Here is a 7246-nt window from a genome sequence, read left to right on the forward strand (position 1 = left end):
TAGATCCACAAAAGATCCTGAGTAACCAAAGCCATCTTCATCAAAAATAGCCAAAGCAATCTTCATCAAAAATAACAAAGCTGGGGCTGGGGTTGTAGCTCAGTGGTAGAGTGCTGGCCTAGCATGTGTGAAGACCTGGGTTTGATCCTCAGCACCACATAGAGATAAATAAATAAAATAAGGTTATTGTATATATATATACAACTACAAAAAAAATTTACAAGACCTAATTGAAAACATAACACAAAACTATAGTAACTCAAACAGCATGGCACTGGCATAGAAAGAGACACATAGACCAAAGCATAGAGAACTTCAAAATAAATCTCTGTATTTACAATCATCTGATTTTCTATAGTCATCAATACACATTGGAGAAAAAGACAATCTCTTTAATAAATGCTGTCAACGCTTACCTACTCAGGAAGCTTCTTTGGAGAAACTAAGCAAGAAATACAAATTGCTCACAAATATATGAAAAAGAATGCTAAGTATCACTAATCATTAGGGAAACTCAAATCAATACTACAGTTAAGACAGGAGCAGTGGCACATGCTTGTGATCCTAGCAACTCAGGAAGCTAAGACAGAAGGATTGAAATTTCCAGGCCAGTCTCAGGAATGGAACAAGACTCTGTTTCAAAATCAAAAATAAAAAGTGCTAGGGATGTAGCTCGCAGTAGAACTCTTGCCTAACAGGTAAGCAACAACAACAACAAAAAAAAAACAATGAGACATCACCTTATCCTAATTAAAATGGCTAGTATCAAAAATATTTTTTTAATGCTGTGGAGAATGTACAGAAAGGGGAACTCTTATATACTGTTGGCAAAAATGCAAATTAGTGCAACCATTATGGGAAAAAAAATATAAAGACTTCTCAAAAAACTAGAAATAAAACTACCTAATGACCAGCAATCCCACTTTGGGGTACATATCTGAAGACAAGGAAATCAATATGTCAAAAAAAAATCTGCAATCCTGTGTTCACTGCAGCACTATTCACAATAATCAAGAAAAGGAGCCAGACATGGTAGTGTGTGCCTATTATCCTGACTACTCAGGAGGCTGTAATCCCAAGGATCACAAATTCAAGCCAGCCTAGGCAACTTAGACTCAAAATAGAAAGGGCTGGGGACACAGCTCAGTGTTATAGTGCCCCTGGGTTCAATGCCCAGTACTGCCAAAAAAAAAAAGTGTGGGGGGGGTGAGGGATTACCATTTGTCCATTGATGGATGTTGAATGGATAAGGAAAATGTGGACAATGGAAATTTTGTGGGGGGCGGGTACTGGGGATTGAACCCAGGGGTGCTTAACCACTGAGCCATATCCCCAGACCTTTTATTTGTGTGTGTGTATGTGTGTGTGTGCGTATGTGTGTGTGTATGTGATTATATATATATATATATTGTTAGAGACAGGGTCTCACTGAGTTGCCTCTATAAGTTGCTGAGACTGACTGAACTCGCAATCCTCCTGCCTCAGCCTTCCAAGAGGCTGGGATTACAGGCCTGTGCCACCATGCCCAGTGACAATGGGACATTATTTTTAGCAATATGAATGAGCCTAGAGGACATTATGTTAAGTGAAATAAGCCAATCATGGACAGACAAATACCACATTCTCACTTAAACTGAAAATGTTGGTCTCAGGTGTGGCCACTACACCTGTACCCCAGAGGCTGCGACAAGAGGATCATTTGAGGCCTGGAGTTGGAGACCAGCCCGATAAATGGTTGAGGTAATGGATATACTAATCATTTTGCTTGATCATTATACATTGTATACATGGAATGAAATTTTACTATGCCTGATAAATATGTACAATTTATATGTATTAATTAAACATAAAAATGATGATAATAACAAAAATGATGCCATGCCCAGTGTGTTGTGAACACTGACCTTTTCAAAAAAGTATTATTTGGGCTGAGGTTGTGTCCACCGCGTGGCCAGCACGCTGGTTTCATACAAGAGGTTCCTAGTATAGAAGTTAACTAGTGAGATCAAAATAAACACACAGACTCAATCGCCTTTTTCTATGACCAGGTCTGAAATGGCCCTCCCTCTGGCTCTGGCCTCGAACCACCCGGTGGGGCAGCAAGGCTTACTCAGGACTAGCAGGAGAGAGAGAGAGAGAGAGAGAGCACGCCAGGGAGTGGCCTTTTATTGGGGAACAAGAAATTCAGGGGAAAATTGCATCTAATGAAGGTCGAGGGGGGGGCAGCATTCCAAGGTCAGGGTCAATGATTGGTCTCAGGGTCAATGGTCAGTCACTCCCCCACACGGACAGGCTCTCACACCTGGAGAGGGTGGGGATAGCTCCGACACAGTTTGGCCAGAGCGCCTCACACCCAATCAGGGAGGTGCCCAATCACGTGGGAGAATGGCTTCCCACAGTTGTGGCTCAGCAGTAGAGCGCTTGCCTAGCACCTGCGAGGCCCTGAATTCGATCCTCAGCACCACATAAAAACAAATAAATAAAGATATTGTGTCCAACTACAATTAAAAAATAAATATTTTTAAAAATATATTATTTACCATACCTTTCACAATTCTTTTAAAACATAAGTACATGATCATTCTCTTCTTTTGGGGCGTGGTAAGGGGGTATCAGGGATTGAACTTGGGGCTACTCAACTACTAAGCCACATTCCCAGCCCTATTTTGCATTTTGTTTAAAGACAGGGTCTCACAGAGTTGCTTAGTACCTTGCCGTTGCTGAGGCCTGGTTTTGAACTCCTGATCCTCTTGCCTCAGCCTCCTGTCCCGCTGGGATTACAGGTGTATGCCACCATGCCTGGCCATATTCTTCTTAAGTAGGGCATTATGGCACAGTCCTGTAATCCCAGCAACTCAGGAGGTTGAGGCAGGAGGATCACAAGTTCAAAGCCAGCCTCAGAAATTTAGTGAGGCCCTAAGCAATTTAGTGAGACCGGATCTCAAATAAAAAATAGAAAGGGCTGGGGATGTGGCTCAGTATTTAAGTGCCCCTGGGTTCAATCCCTGGTACCAAAAAAAGAAAAGAAAAAAATCATACTCTTCTTTAACAGTCAAGAATTTCACACTGTTCTATTTCTTCTGAATTCATATTTCTATTTATACCCCAAACATTTTCCTAATGTAATATATTTTATGCTTGAAAGCCTTCTAGGGCTGGGGGTGTAGCTTGGTGTAGAGCACTTGCCTAGCACACGAGGCACTGGGTTCAATTCTCAGCACCACATAAAAAAATAAATAAATAAAGGTATTGTGTCTGTCTACAACTAAAAATTTTAAAAAAGAAAGCCTTCTATTTTCTGCAAAAAGTTATGTACATAAATTAAAACTGAATTTTAAAAATTTCCTGTGGCCATAAGGCTCTAAGTATTAAAAATTTCCTTCTGGGTTATAATAAATATATGTTTGTATTTATTTATATATATAAGTAAAACAAATATATTTGTGTCTATTATTTATAATTAACTTACCAAAATAACTTGAGGTCTGAGTACTATGGCACACTGACACGGGAAGCTGAGATAGGAGATTCCTGCATTCAAAGCCACCCTTAGCAACTTAGCAAGGCCCTAAGTAACTTAGCAAGACCTTGTCTCAAAATAAAATATAAAAATGGGTTGGGGGTGCTGGGGTTGTGGCTCAGTAGTAGAGTGCTTGCCTAGCATTTGTGAGGCACAGGGTTCAATTCTCACCACCACATAAAATAAGTAAAATAAAGGTCTATCAACAACTAAAATAAATTTTTTTAAAAAATGAGCAGGAGATGAGGCTTAGTAGTAAAGCATCCCTGGGTTCAATCCCCAGTACCAAAAAAAAAAAAAATAGTACAAAGTAAAATCATATTGGAAGTATAGTTCTAAATAAGATAGTTGGGTAGTTGGGTCACTTCTTTTCAATTAGTTCATGTACTTATCGATGAGCACTATTTATTGCTAGAATTAGACAAGATTCAGCATAAATTCTATTCCTATCTTTCATTTTTATAGATGTGAGAGCTGAAAATTTTGTTCCTATAAATATTATAGGTGGGAATGAAAAACATTTTGTCATAGTGATGTCACTACCTTATTTGACATCACATTTAATAAGATACCTAAACACAGTGACCTATCATCAAAAATCAGTCACCTGGGTAAATGGATGGAACTGAAGAACATCATGCTAAGTGAAAGGGACTCAGAAAATCAAAGGTGGAATGTCTTCTGTTATATGCAGAAGCTAGAGCACAGTAAGGAAGAAAGGGGGTGAGGTGGAACCCCATGAAAATGAAGGGAAGATCCGTTGAGCAGAGGAAGTAGCTTGAGGGGGAGGGAAGAAGGACAAAAAAAAAAAACAGGAGAAACTGTGGAATGAAGTTATGCTATGTATATATATGACTATACCACAGTGAATATCACCTTGATGTAAATCTACAATGCTCTAATTTTTAAAAACTATATATAAGTAGAAGGAAAATCAGTAGAGTAGAGGAAAGGGAAGAGGGGGAGTTGAAGAGGGAAAGAGGAAATTCTGGGAACTAAATTATATTCAATGCATATATGATTATGTTAAAAAAACTGATACTATGTGTGACTATAATTCAATAATAAAAAACATTCAAGATCAATCAACTGGCTGGATATAGTAACACATTCCTATAATCCCAGATACTTGGTAGAATGAGGTAGGAGCATCACAAGTTCAAGCCAGCCTAGATAATTTAGCAAAGCACTGTCTCAAAAATTTTTAAAAGGCCGGGCATGGTGGCCCACACCTGTAATCCCAACAGCTCAGGAGGCTGAGAGAGGAGGATCCCGAGTTCAAAGCCAGCCTCAGCAAAAGCAAGGCACTAAGCAACTCAGTAAGACCCTGTCTCTAGGGGTTGAGGTTGTGATTCAGTGGTACAGTACTTGCCTAGCACATGTGAGGCCCTGGGTTCAATCCTCAGCACCACATAAAAATAAATAAATAAAATAAAGATATTGTGTCCACTTACAACCAAAATATATATATATTTTAATATCCTGTCTTTAAATAAAATACAAAATAGGGCTGGGATGTGGCTCAGTGAGTGAGTGCCCCTGAGTTCAATCCCCAGTATCCAAAAAAAAATTAAAGAAGGATTGGGGATGCAGCTCAGTGGTAGAACATACATACACCTAGCATGAACTGAGGCCCTGGATTCAATTCTTAGCACACAAAAATAAATAAATAAAATAAACACAGTTACCATATAATCCAGCAACTCCACTGATAAGATACAAATTGCAGATAAACAAATACATGTATACACATACTCATAACAACACCATCTAGAAACAGCTTAAATGTCCATCAACAGATAAATAAAACAAATTATGGCATATCCACACAATGGAATATTATCCAACCATTAAAAAGGAATAAAGTCATGATAAATGCATCTCCAAAACATGCCAAGTAAAAAATGCTAGACACAAAAAGCTCCATATTCTGATTTCAAATGTCCAGGATAGGTAAATGCTCAGGGACAGAACATATATTGGTGGTTGCCAGGGCCTGGGGAAAGAAGGGGAATAGGGAGCTGCAGCTTAATGGGAACAGGATATCCTTTTGGGGTGATGGAAATGTTTAGGAACTAAATAGCCGTGGTAGTCATGCAACACTGGGACTGTACTAAATATCACTGAATTGTTTATTTATTTTTTTAATATATTTTTTTGTACTGGGACACAATACCTTTATTTATTTATTTTTATGTGGTGCTGAGGATCAAACCCAGGGCCTCGCACATGCTAGGCGAGCGCTCTACCTTTGAGCCACAACCCCAGCCTGAATTGTTCATTTAAAAAGGGTTCATTTTATGTTCTGTGAAATTTTTTTTAACCAAAACAGTTAAAAAATAATAATAACGAATTCTCCTTCAACTTGTAGAAAGGAAACAGAATGAAAGTACCTATTCCCTGATAACAAAGGCATTCACTTTCTCAAAACTAACACAGATTTTTCAAATTGTCCCCTTTGGTGCCCTGGATGTTGCCACACTCCTAAATTCTGTCTTGGGCCTTCTTTTCATGGTAAGGAAGCCTGAGTGGGGGAAGAGGAGGGGATACCTGTGTCAGCTTCACAGGGATCTCTCTCTCGGGCCCTCCACATCCAACGGGAAGTGTTAGATCTGAGAACGATCCCCTTAAATCTACCCAAGTTCATGTAGCCCTGGGACATTCCTCTGGCACTACAGGGACATCCATGCCTACACACCAAATGGGCAACACTGCACAGTATACTGTTTGGGAACACCTGCAGAGCACATAGAGAGTGAAATTGTGGCCATCTGCAAAGGAAGTCTATGTAAGAAATTCAGAAGCAAAGACACCTGTGTGTGTTGGGGGGTTGTCTTTGCAAAGGGACTCCAAGGTCCTGGGAATTTAGTTCTTAAACTGGGGTCAGGTACCCCATTCACCTTTCCCTCTGCATGCTGATTTGATGCATTCTTCTTTGGGTACAGTCTATTCACACTATTTTTAGGAGGGAGGATGAGTGTGAGGGGAGAGTGCTGAGCTGGCAAGGGGGAGGTAAGATGTGACTCAGCAGAGAGGGGCTGAGATTGACGAAGAATTTTTTAAAAAATACAGCAAATACTTGTCTGGGTTTATAGACCTAAAGTCAGAACCAGTAATGGGGATATGGAGCAAGGTTGGGAGTGAGATGTAGGAATGACTGATTTTCAGCAAGCTCTGAATCTGAGAAGTAGTCAAGAAAGGGGAGGCTGGGGATGCAGCTCAGTGGTAGAGCATGTGCTTAGTATGCACAAGGTCCTGGGTTCGATCCCCAGCTCCACTAAAAAAATACATATGTTCATTACCTACATATTATTGTAAGGAGGATGTCACTTCTCAGCCACAAAGATAATTGGGTTTAACTGGGCAATTTAATAAAAATGAGTATTAGCGGGGGGGGGGGGGCTGAAGGAGGGCACTCCAGGCTCAGGGAGATGGCATAGCCATCTACCAAGAGATAAGATCGGAGTGTGGTAAATCCCGACTCTCAGAAGAGCACACAAGGTAGGAAAGACCCTTGGTGGGGAAAAGGGCTCAGGCAGCCGGAGAGCAGCTGAGTGATATATTATCAGCGGCATTCTTGCTCTATAGGGAAGGAGGAAGTAGGGAGAGGCTGACAGAAAAGGCACAGCTGAGGATTCCAGGCCCCTGAGTGGTGAGCAGGTACATGTGTCACCCCAAGGGTGCAATCTGTGGGCTACTTGGAGAATGGCATGCTGGCATCTTTTG

General features: G+C 40.4%; 1 non-coding gene across 1 annotated transcript; it reads left to right on the forward strand.

Annotated features, from left to right (window-relative positions):
- Positions 1-6728: 6728 nt before the first annotated feature.
- On the forward strand, positions 6729-6800 carry Trnat-agu (transfer RNA threonine (anticodon AGU)). Its single transcript has one exon. It is a non-coding gene; the product is annotated as a tRNA-Thr (tRNA).
- The last annotated feature ends 446 nt before the right edge of the window (positions 6801-7246 follow it).

The sequence above is a fragment of the Marmota flaviventris genome, chromosome 6 (genome assembly GCF_047511675.1).
Source record: "Marmota flaviventris isolate mMarFla1 chromosome 6, mMarFla1.hap1, whole genome shotgun sequence".
NCBI classification, from domain to species: Eukaryota; Metazoa; Chordata; class Mammalia; order Rodentia; family Sciuridae; genus Marmota; species Marmota flaviventris.